This window comes from Paroedura picta, chromosome 2, assembly GCF_049243985.1.
Source record: "Paroedura picta isolate Pp20150507F chromosome 2, Ppicta_v3.0, whole genome shotgun sequence".
Taxonomy (NCBI): Eukaryota; Metazoa; Chordata; class Lepidosauria; order Squamata; family Gekkonidae; genus Paroedura; species Paroedura picta.
Window position 1 is genome coordinate 45900191 of NC_135370.1, and position 12657 is coordinate 45912847.

General features: G+C 42.5%; 1 long non-coding RNA gene across 3 annotated transcripts in view; it reads left to right on the forward strand.

The window, feature by feature from the left end:
• Nucleotides 1–1292: 1292 nt before the first annotated feature.
• The window catches only part of LOC143828648 (uncharacterized), a 118786-nt gene continuing 107421 nt past the window's right edge, over nucleotides 1293–12657 (forward strand). For 2 of the 3 annotated variants that reach the window (XR_013227794.1, XR_013227792.1), the window contains exon 1: nucleotides 1295–1384. This is a non-coding gene — a long non-coding RNA (uncharacterized LOC143828648). Of the gene's footprint in view, nucleotides 1385–12657 lie in introns of all 3 variants that reach the window. The other variant, XR_013227793.1, reaches the window with a different exon arrangement.

Below are 12657 nucleotides of genomic sequence, written 5' to 3' on the forward strand. Positions count from 1 at the left end.
ATCTGAATCTTTATGATCTAAGCCTTTTGAAGGCTTAAATCAAGCTTAAATTAGGCCACCAGCCCTTCCTGCCACCACTAAGATGGGCAGCATAAGATGATCACTATTGTCTTGGAACCATTATGGCACTTCTGGCATAACCAGGAAGCAATATCATTGCATCAGATGGTTCTATAACACTTATCCAAACCTCTATGGTTAGACCAGATAATTTGGGCCAAATGCTAGCTCCCTTGTACTAAACCAGACCACTGGTCAATCAATCTGTTGCTGAGCTGCAAGAAAAGCCAGCTCCCTCTCCCCAGCTGATTCTCTCTTGCAGCTGGGACTAGGTCCTATTGCAGCTCAGTTTAAATTGAGCTGCAAAAGAGGATTGGCTGGGGTTACAAGAACAAAGAGCCTCCCAGACAGGACTGTGTGTGGCAGGGAGAGACCTCCCCACCACTTGCAGATCCTGGGGCTAGCTTCTCCTGCAGTGCGGTGCAAAATCAGTATTTTCCTTCTTAGGTCTATTGGACTTCTGTTATCTCCATATCTTCCTTTAGCAATGCCTTCATTCCTTTGTCATCCAAAGGATGCTTCTCTGGCTGCTTTCCTGTTCTGGATATATTTTTTTTAAATGTTTATTTTTTTCTCTTGATGCTGCTAGCAACTCACTTTTCAAAATCTTTTTTTTTGGGGGGGGCATGCCTATTTACTTACATTTCTTTTGCAAGAGCCTGTGATCCTTCCTGCTCAATTCACTGAAGCAGAACTTCCAGTTTTAAAGAGACACCTCTTTAATTTTATAGCTTTCTTGACTTGCCTTGTTAATCACGGTCTTCTTTTTGACTTGGCAATGCCTTTCCGCATTTGTGAAATGCATTCTATTTTGGCTTCAATTAGGCTCACTTTAAATCGTTTCCAATGATCCACTAGCGATTTTACTGTTTTGTGTTTCCTCTTCACTTTCCTTTTTACTATTCATCTCATTTTTGTAAAGTTCCATCTTTTGAAAGCAAATGATAAAGTTTAGGGGTAACTTTCCATTGAGGCAAATTTTTTCTCTCCTCCTTTAATCTAGGCCTATCCACAACAGTTAACCAGTTCACTGGTCAAGGATTTATCCTTATGGCTCCATCTGAGTCCCTGATTGGTCAATAGACTCATAAAAATACCAAGCCTGTCATTTATTGTTTCCTAGGGAGAGAGGAGGGGCGGAAAAAAAACTAGCCAACCAGAGACTGTCTTACAAGTTTTATGGCCGCCAAATCCCCAGTTAACTAGTTTGCTGTCTCTTTACAGGCTCCATGTTTTTTTTATTCAGAATCAGCTCTCTTTGATAGAATGAATGGAGCCATTTTATGTCAGTAAAAGGGGCAAGTTAGGAAAAGAGGATTCACAGGTATGTTTCTTGCTGCTTTGCATCTTTTGTTTAGTCTGTGTGTGGGGGAAATATTCTCCTTTAGATCTCTTCCCTAACAAGTTTTAAAGAGAAGTGTGATAGAACTGAATTTCATATTTACCTCAGGGAAAGACTGGCATTCCTTCCCACGGCCTCCCCCCCCCCCCCAGCTTCTTTATCCAAAGAAAACCACATGTCTTTTAGGCTTCAAGTCTTCCTTGAGAGTGAATCCTGTCAGATCTGTAAGGACTTAACCATGCATAGGATTGTACCATTAAGTATAAGTACCTTCAATCATTTTGTTACGGGAACACTGAAAAATATGTTATCTCTTAAAAGGAAAGGTGTTGAGCCCCCAGGAAGTCTCTTTCTGGAACCACTGGCCCATGCTCAGATTTGTGCTGGTTGTGTGTACTTAATGACCCAGAGGGGAGGGAATGCCTTTGTTGTGTGTAGCCCAGAGGCTTCCCAGCTTACAACATGGAAAGTGAGTTCTTGAGTTAGGGTTTTTGGGAAGTCTGGATCAGACTTCAGCCTGTAGTGCTCTTTGTGTTGTAAGCCTCACTGTTCTGATCATTGTGTTGAGTAGTGGCTTTTAGGAAGGGGTGAGCATGCCGCAGATTTTTCTCCCTGCTTTGAGCTGTAATTACAAACATATGAGAGGAGGTTACATTAGGTTAGCAGTGGCATAAGAGACCAGTAAAGTGTTAAGGAAGTTGTACATTGGTGCTTAAATGCTGTTGTGGTGGTGGTATGATTGCAAGGTGGGAGGTCTGTGTGTGTAGGGGGACAAAACAGAATAAGGTGGCTCCCTTTGCTACACCAGCACTATTGGTTACCAGTTGTGGCTGAATGTAGCTTTATATTGACTATAGTCTATTATATAGAGCAGGGTTGGCAAACTGTGGCTCTCCATATGTCCAGCATAATGCTGGCAGGGGCTCATGATAATTGTAGTCCATGGACATTGGGAGAGCTACAGTTTGGCCACCCCTGATATAGATAGCTGCCAGGTACACCTTGGCAACCAGTGTCTGTGTGTGTGTGTGTGTGGGGGGGTCTTACCAGCATCAAAGAGAGGTTTAGGCTGATGTTGCCATTGATATGGCAACATCATTTCTGGTGCTCACCGGTAGTGACATTCCTGTATTGCCAGTGATGTGGGGAGACTGTTGTATCTGAGTAAAAACTCTATGGTAAAAATGACTTCTACTATATAATTTTTGTCCAAATATCAGAGTGTCCTGTGTCACAGGCAACATGTCACTTCTGTTCTGTTCCGAAAGTGATGACATTGTGTTGCTGGCAAAGTTTGGTGTAGTGGTTAGGAGTGCAGACTTCTAATCTGGCATGCCAGGTTCGATTCTGCGCTCCCCCACATGCAACCAGCTGGGTGACCTTGGGCTCGCCACGGCACTGATAAAGCTGTTCTGACCGAGCAGTGATATCAGTACTCTCTCAGCCTCGCCTACCCCACAGGGCATCTGTTGTGGGGAGAGGAAAGGGAAGGCGACTGTAAGCCGCTTTGAGCCTCCTTCGGGTAGGGGAAAGCGGCATATAAGAACCAACTCTTCTTCTTCTTCTTTCCCTGATGACCGGCTGACTGGCTGCAGGGGGAGGGTCTCTGGAGGGGGGGGGATTCCCCTGCCCACCAATGAAGGTCTGGCAACCTTGATTATATATCAATTTCTGTATAAAATAAATTGTTCAGGCTCTTGGCGTCCATTGTTGATTTTATTCTCTCTCTCTTTTTGCAACTTGATGTTGTTTTGCTGTGGTAATCATTCACTTCCTGGACTATCCTTCCCACATATAAAAATTCATCTATGAAAGACTGCTGTTGCACAATAATATTGTGGTATCCAGTAGTGTGCGGGTGTGGATCTTGCGTTATATTTTAGAAATTTAGGTCTTTTTGGGGATCTCTTCCAATGTTTCAACTTGTTGCTGGTCTCAAATCTTTCTGGGACTCTTAACAGTAATTTTAAACTGTTTGGATTGTATACAGCCTGTCACTAATAGGAAGCAATAAGACTTGTACTATCCCATTCTCAGGTCCCTAGTTTAAACTTTTCTATGGCAAGTGTGGAATTTTTTAAGCCCCAAGTGTCCAATGATGGGCCTGGATAAGGTGTGAAGGGGAGGGGCCCAGATGGGTGTGTACACAGCTATGTTTCTCAACCATATTCTGCACAATTGCGCCACTTCTGGGGATTCTCGAAGCCTAAAGAATGTTTCAGGGGTTTCTCAGGTATAAGAAAGTTGAGAAAGGCTGCCTTAGAGTTTGAGGTGCATGCTAAAGTGTGTCTCCACCAAGTTGACATGACTTTTGGTTTGCTTAGGATATGATGTCACAATGACAAAGGATACCGGAAATGGGAAGTTTCCACCCCGAAACCCTTGAGCTGGCAACCCTGTGTGTGGGAGATGTGTTGGGGCTTGAAGCCCTTCTAGAATGCAAGTGAATGCTACACATAACCCACACATAAAACTGCCTTACATTGAGTCTGATCCTCTGTCCATCTATCCTACTTCATCTTCTCTTACTGTCAGAAGCTCTCCAGCATCTCACGTGGAGGCCTTTTATGCTAGTTACTACCAGATCCTTTAAACTGGGGAAAGCAAGGATTGACCCTGGGACCTTCTAAGCAGTTGCTCTACTCTCTCCAGATTTTATCTGACATCTTCCTTCTAAGAACTTTAGAAGGAACCGTTTGACCAGTCTGAAATCATCTTATGGTTAAGAGGGTTCCTACTTGGTTCGCATAGCTATGTAAATATTACATGGTACAAAACAGCAAACATGCCAGAGGATCTCCCTCTCTCTGTCCATGGGCTTCCCATATGTTTCACAAGTACCAGTATCCTTCCTTGATTCAGAAAATAAAAATGAAACTACTGTGAAAACAGTAGTATACATGAGCCCTACTAGAAGCAGTTGCCAGCAAAGCACATAGATTAACTTGGGGATGATGATGATGATGATGATTAAACTTTTATACCGCCGTTCCCTTAGGCTCATGGCGGTTTACAAGATAAAAATTACAATAAAACCCATCGTTAAAACCATTAAAACCAATCCACACTATCAATGTTAGGCAACAGGCGAGCACTAACTCACCCTCACTAACCCCCCCCCCCAACTACCCCACGTTAGCTGAGGTACATCAGGTTGCTAATATGGGAGTAAGGCAATCAGATCACTCAGATGAACCCAGGGAGCCCAGATCCAATGTCAGAACCACCCGCCCTGGCCTCAACCATATGCCTGGCGGAAGAGCTTCGTCTTGCAGGCCCTGCAGAAAGCTGTTAACTCCGACAGGGCCCTTAGATTTTCCAGGAGCTCATTCAAGCAGGTTGGGGCCAGGGCCAAAAAAGCCCTGGCCCGGGTCGAGGCCAGGCGAACATCCCAAGGGCCTGGAACCACCAGTAGGTTGGCACCTGCAGAGCGAAGGGCCCTGCGGGGGGCATAGGCAACCAAGCGGTCCCATAGGTAGGCAGGACCCAGGCCGCATGTAGCCTTAAAGGTTAAAACCAAAACGTTGAACTTGATACAGAAACAAATTGGCAACCAGTGCAGATGTTGGAGTACTGGCTGAATGTGGGCCCTCCCAGGTGTTCTAGTGAGGACCCTAGCAGCTGCATTCTGTACCAATTGTAACTTCCGGGTCAAAGACAAAGGCAGGCCCGCGTAGAGCGAGTTACAGTAGTCGAGACTGGAGGTGACCGTTGCATGGATCACTGTGGCTAAGTGATCTGAGGACAGGTAGGGCGCTAGTAGCCTAGCTTGACTAAGATGGAAAAACGCCGTCTGGGTTACTTTTATGATCTGAGCCTCCATGGAATGGGAAGCATCAAAGGTCACGCCCAATTTCCTGGCTATTGGTGCAGGTGTTAATTGCACTCCATCCAGGCATGGGAGGCGCCCTATAGAAGATTGGGAAACAATGATGGTGTTTATATGCATTTGTATTGTGCAAGCATGTGGTTGTAGCATAGGCCAAGGATGTTAATGACACATGTTTTGTCATGTGCATGATTTCAAGATATTGGACAGATCTTCTGGGTATATTTGTACAGCTGCAACATGTTGATTGAGACAGGGTTATCTTCTTTTACTTGATATATTTGCATCTTCCACACAGATGGTCCTGGCTATTTCTACCTGAGGCTTGACTTTGTAATCTTTGGGGATGCCAACCAATATTGCTGTTTGTGATGCCCTAACCATGTCTTCTCCCTCTGCACTTTTCCTGTTGACTCGTCTCTACAGCAGATACTACACATCCATTAGCCCATGGGAATGTTGCCACTTCACTGATGCGCATCACTCTGTACAAAGGCGCAAGGGATTCCTCTGTGTGCATTGAATATTAATGCATTGACTGCAGCCAGCCCTTATTTTCCAGTGCAAAAGCCTATGATTCTGCTTAACGTTTCCCTGGTATTCATATGTTATTATGGCAATCTTCTAAAATGAGTGTTTTTATATGTGTATGTCCTCACAAAATACCTGCACTTTCTTTTCGCTGCTTCCATTTGGGAAGCCTAGCTGAATTACAGTGATACACCCAAAAGTTTGAAATGTAAGCCTTTTGGCTTAACAGTTTGCCAGCTTTCATATCCTGCAGTAGTTGCCGATTTTAATATATATGAAAATCAGTAGTCTTGTATCTCTGCATATGTGCCTTTTGTAATATAATTTTGACAGATGGCAAGCTGGATAAATCTAGTTCGTCACTATAGAGAATCTTGGCTGGGCTTACACTCTGCCAAAACTTGCTTTAAAAGGGCCTTTACCTTTTAATTTAAGGGTGCTATCTTTTTGGCCTGATTTTGTTTTTCTCTCCTATATATATTTAACTCCAGATGTATTCATCCCAGAGTTGTGCTTTTAAAGCAGAGAGGCAGGTTTATGCCTGTGCATAATACCACTGACTCTGCTATTCTACATCTCCCCTTATTAAAAATAAATACGTTACCCAAGCCCTGTTTGCTCTCTCTAAAATTCTGAGAACAATATCTTACTATATAGGGAGAAAGGGTGGGGGGGGAGATGACACGAAGCCGTTCCTCTCTTTCTAGCTCCGGATAGACTGCTCATTGAAAATGTAATACACTGCTGCCATGTCACAGGTCAGCCGGCAAATGGCAATCTGAATTTTAAAAGGAATATGAATAAAATTCTGTTTTATTTTGAAAATGAACTTTGTGCCCTCCATCATGAATCCAATATATGTCTTAATCTTCTATGCTCTTGAAGCCTGCGGCTTCTGGCTGAGTCCTTTGACACCTGAACCTAATAAGGAAATAGGTTGTTTTCTCGTCCTAGTCTCATTTTTAGAAGGGGCTGAAACAAACGTCCCCATTTCAAATGTAATTGACAAAGCATAAAAACATGTGTGTTGTATAATTTTTTGGGTTCACAATGGAGCGCAGGGCTTGGGATGTTTTTATTTATTTTTAAAAATCTGATTAAGATGTTACACCTCTGGAAATGATGCTGTCAGAAACCAGAATCCAAATTCGCCCCATGTTCGGTTTCATGTTTACCTTGGAATTGTACATGCCAAGCTGATAAGGGGATGAAAGAGATAATAGTGCACTCCATTTGGGACCAGTTTCATTTAACCTGAACATTATTCATAGCAGGGTATTGACAGCTTTGTCTTTGTGGTGACAGAACAAACTGTGTGTTATATTCCGTATATTCAATTAGACAATCTAATTTCTAATTTTTGAAAATGATTAATTCATCACCGCTTGCAAAACAAGCATATCCAGAGTATTCTTGGTTTTAATGGGATGGATTGTAGGCTTGGAATTTGCTAGCCCCTTGCAGTTCAATGCTTGTTTCTTTATCGAAATCAGTAAACATTTGCTACGGAGAACAATAAATAATGTCTATACGTTTTCTTGTGCTGGAGAAAATCTTATTACCTTCGTTTGTTTGATTGAAGAATGCACCCACTTTGACTTTAGATTGATTTTCTTTTCTTATGGGCACAGTCTTGCCACCGTTCGGTGCTTTTGATTCATGGATTCGCTGCCCCGCCTGTGAGAGCCGTCCAGAGGAATCAAGCTGACCAGGGCTGAAAGCAGACTGCTGGACTAGATGGTCTTTTGGTCTGATCCAGCAGAGCTTTTCTCGTGCACTGGAAATTTTCCGTAGAAAAGATTAAACGTGAAAATAAAAGTCTTGAAGAGGAGGCCTGGAATATCCTCGAGGAGTAGGTATGCAAGTTATGAGTGGGGAAATTCCTGGAGTTTTGTGAGTGGAGTCTGGGATAGGTGGAGTTTGGGGAGGGGAAGGATCTCAGCCGGATAAAATACCATAGAAACTGCCCTTTAAAGCAGCCATTTGTTCCAGGAAAATGGATTTCTGAAATCTGGAGATCAGCTGTAATTCTGAGAGATCTCTAGGCCCACAAGATCATTGGCACCCCTAATAAAGAGTCCAGCCTGGTGTAACCATCCTAATGCCTATAGCCTTAAAGCTGTACATGTAGCCTAACATCTGGAGTGAAAGTGGCGAGAAGCAGCCAGAATTTCTCTTCTCATTCCATGAGAGCTTATTCATTTTCTAGCAGAACTGGAAGAGGGGTCTGCCTGTATGAAAGAAAAAGAGCAGAAATACCTCCCTCACTCCGTATGTCATATGACAAAGTACATAATGTCCACTTAATGAAGAAATCTCGCAATTTTTAGAGATGCTGTATTTTTTCTTAATTGCAGCTTTGTACCTAACTGGTTGCCCAGCTTTAAATATTTTTATTGTCGTAAGGTACCTTGGTTCATCTCTTGAGAAATACAGCACAGAAAAATTCTAGACAGAGAATTGAGGCAATGTTCTAATGTCAGGGACAATTATTTTTTTCTATGGAGCCATGATCTGGAATAAACAACTTAAAAAAATATCTGCTATGATAAAAAAAGGAATGTTGAGATAAAATTTATTTTATTTTTATTTATTTTTTCATTCATACCCCATCCTTCCCTGGAGGCTCAGGGCGGCTTACAGAAGGATATCAAATATTAATTTGAATATTAATTTTAATTTTAATTTGATTTGAATATTGATAGTCGGCAAGTCAGCTGAGAATGAATTTGTGAGCTCTGGAGCTAGATTATTCTCATTATTGGCCTGACTGTCCCTCCTTCCTAGCCTCTCTTTCCAATGCCATTCCTCAGGGAGCCATGTTACCACTGGCATAATTGCCCTACAGCTGCTCTTTATTTGTCACAGAGGATATAGACTGGAAGCGAAAGCTGTTGCTTTTTTCAGAGTCCTCCGCGTTTCTAATTAACTGGCCCAAAAGGAGCAATCCTGGTCCAAGGCAACAACAACTAAGGGTTGTGTGACAAGGCTTTTTTGGGTGTGTGTGTGGGATCTTATTTATTGCATTTTAGAGGTCACAAACTACTTTCAATAAATGGTTAACAGCAATGATGCAGGTCAGGAGCTGCAATGGATGTTACGGATGGGGAGTTGGTCAGATCAACACCAGGGACGGTCACAAATTCTCGGTGTCAAAGTTTCTCTTCAAATTTTGGAGCTATGAATGATTTAGTCTTGTTTCCAGAGTGACATTGATGTCTGAGCAATCTGTTGTGGACTTCTAGACTTTCAGACTATTGCACCTGTGCAATATGCATGGATTATCAGCAGAGCCCACAATGTAGATCACTAATATGTGCATTGATTATAATTTTTTGGGGATATTAAAATATCCAAAGATATCAAAAAGGAGTCTTGATGCCATTATGCAATCACATTTTTCTTGTGCTGTGATTTTAATCAATGTGCGTATGCACTGCTGAGCATCTATTGCCTGTCATTGTTTTAAAAATGCAAACTGCTACAAACTGGGTGTGCACTAATTCCAAAATCAGTTTTAAAATTGTTTTGGAAGACAGGCAGAGTAGAATATATAGCTTAGACACTCACAGAACAGCAGCAGGAACAGAAGAGAAGAAATTCAGTAATCCCGTACCAATGTAACACTGAGAAGATTGCCACTGAAGAATAGTTATGGGTTAAGTGGATTATTTATCAAGAAAAGAAGTATAGTTATCTCTAACCATGCAGTCTTTGGTTAGAGGAATGTCAGGTCTTCGGTTGAGGCCAGGTTAAGATCAGTGGGCCCCCCTCGATAGATGACTGTGGGAGGTAGGAGGGCCTTTCCATCTTGATATGGGGGATAGAGTTGGTTAGAGGATTGGGGTTTATATGGGGATTGTTTTATATGAACTATAAATCTAAATAATAATTTAAATCTATATAAACCGATAATAAATCTAAATAATAATAATATGCTCAAGTTTCCTTTCCCACTGGCTGTGCATCTCCCCCAGGTTCCTGCTTGCTCACTCCTCTCCTTAGTAACCTTTCTGTTTTGTTGAGCAACAAATGTCCATGTAATCTCATGAAAGTACCTCATGGAATGTCAGCAGCCATTGGATTGCCTAGGTCAGATTTTCTCAACCTTTGATTATTGAGAAACCACTTAAACATTCTTCAGGCTTCAACAGACCCCAGAGGTTATGTCAGCAGGCCACACCTCCCTGCCATGCCTCCAGAAGTTAAATGTCACCAGAAGGGACAGCAACCAGACACTCCCACTGGATGTGACAACATGCTCCATTGCTCTCTGCCCCCAAAACCAAAACCAGCCCAGCAGCTTACTTTGCTGGGCCGGGAACAGTGCTGGGACATGCATACGCCACTGTCACCCCCTGCCAACCCTCTCAATGCAGTTAAGTTAAAATGAGAGTTCTTACGTCTCTGTACTCTAGTCACTACCATGTGCAACGAGCCTTTGACCAGCAAGGATTTTTATGACCAGACCCCCCATTTTGGGAGGGTTTTTTGACATAACCTTATATTGTCATAACACCCCAAAAATGTTTAAAATAAATATAAAAATTAATCAACTCCCACTCAATTGGTGAAACACTTCCAGGGCTGTCAAGAAAACTGAGGATTTCATGAAGCCCCTGTTGAGAAAGCCTGACCTAGGTAGATTGCCAGTCTTGTTTGGCCCAAGATCTTGTGTGACAGTCTCATGAGGTCTCAACACAAACTATTTTAAGTTTATTTTAGTCTTTAAGATTTTTTGCAAACCTGGGCTTAATCTGCATGGAGCTTTTATTCCAATCCCAGGTTTATTCAATCCCTGCCATCTACACTGAAGGCAGTTTCCATTTCCGGAGTGACCCCACTTTTCCTCCGCGATATCCTGGAGTGGATATAACCCTCGATATTTGAAAGATCAGCATGAGTAAGCATGCAGCTGTCTGCTTTCCCCGAAATAACTTACTGGCAAGCATCCAACACTGTAGAAAAGCCCTGATTGGTCAGGGTGTCAGTTCCTGGTTCCCAGGTTGCAAGCTTCCCTTAAGGGGAAGCCCTAACTTCCCTGAGCAAAAGCTCCAGAAGCCCTAACTTCTTTTGGCAGAGATTTTCCTCTTGGATTTATTCCCCTCCTCTGCTGTCTCCAATCCTCCCCACCCCCTTCAAGAAAAGAAAGAGGCTCCTGCTGCACTTGGCTCTCCTCCCTTCTAATCACAAGCAGAACACTTTATGTTTCAAGGGGGAGTGGGGAGATAGAGGAAGACCTGAGTTCAAATTGATCTGAATTCAGCAGGATCCACAATGGAATAAGCAAAGTAAGTGCAGAATCAGCCCTGGTCACTTGCTCAGGTTTGCCGAAACACCTTACCTGGCTTGATTGTATGGATTTGTTGATTTGAGTCCAGGTTTGGAATTAGATGGGAGTTAAAAGGAGTGACTACATGTTACAGAGAACATAGGATTACCTCAGACAGCCATGCTTTGTATCTTTGTACCTATGTATTTAGTTTCCGCTTCACATGGTTTAACATGATTGATTGGTTTGTTATTGACTAGTGTGGTTTCAAAAGCCATTCAAATGAGTATTTTGCTGCCTTTTGCACAGTTCTCTGAACATGCCTGTGTATCTAGACCTAAATTTAAAAACAGAGAAACACCTCTGATTTTTGTGTAGTTTGTATATGTTTGTATAAACAATATTTATTACAAAAATAGGGATCCACCATCATTTCTTTCATTAGCTGTAGGTGGTGCTCCATGACTCTGGACCTCTGATCTAAGAATGGCTGGGTGACCTTGGGCTCATCACAGCCCTGCTAGTGCTGTTCTGACAGAGCAGTTCTGTCAGAGCTCTCTCAGCCTCACCTACCCCACAGGGTGCCTGTTGTGGGGAGAGGAAGGGAAGGCAATCATAAACCTCTTTGAAACTTCCTCAGTGAAAAGCAGGGTATAAAAACCAACTCTTCTTCTTTTATGTTTCTCCCCCCCCCCAAACATATTTACTATTCAGTATGGCATTGCATATGTATTTGACTGAATGTACGCTGAATTCATACACTGTTATTCATGGTTGTGTATATACGTTTTGGGATGGTGATCATAGGAGTTATGAAACACTGGCCTCTCAGAACAGTTGGTGCTTCCTGGGTTTCATACTTTGCGAGCTGTAGAGCCAGATCATTCCACCTGCCTGTCTCATGGAGGCATAATCTAGGGCAGGGGTAGTCAAACTGGCAGGGGTTCATAGGAATTATAGTCTATGGACTTCTGGAGGGCCACAGTTTGACTACCCCTGCTCTAGGGTAACTAAATAGGCTATCTGTCAAAAATTGACGAATGAAGCATGGCTCTTTTCCCAGCAACCAACAAAAATAGCTGCTCCCTCACACATAGCCTAAATGCCGACATTTGTTCTGTTAAGAGAATAATATTCAGTTGTTGTAAATAAACTATGTATTAATTGGTCATTTTATTGGTGGCAAGATTAGAGAAGGAAGGCAATATGAGGTTGAATCTGTTTTGATGAACCATGCTAATGAGAAGAGTGAATTCTGAAAATGTCTCCCCCAAATCTTACTAGACCAACTATCAAAGGTAGAAAGCACAGTGCTAGAAAGAAGCAACACATACAGGTAACTGGAAGACAGAGGGAGTTGCTCACAAAATAATGCTTTACAACTTGGAAAGGAGGGAGGGGAGAGGAACAGCTCGAGTGTGTCTAGGAGGACGATTTTTATTTGTCTTGCTGCTTCCGCTGAAGGAAACAATTAACATTTTGCTTTTTATGATATTGCTGACTTGAATAAAACAGCATGGGCAGAGGAAAGTTTGAAGGGTATTCAAGAATCGAGGAACTGTGCCTAGAAACTATACTGTGTTCTACCTTGAGGAGTTAAATATATTAGGAATGTCACTTAAA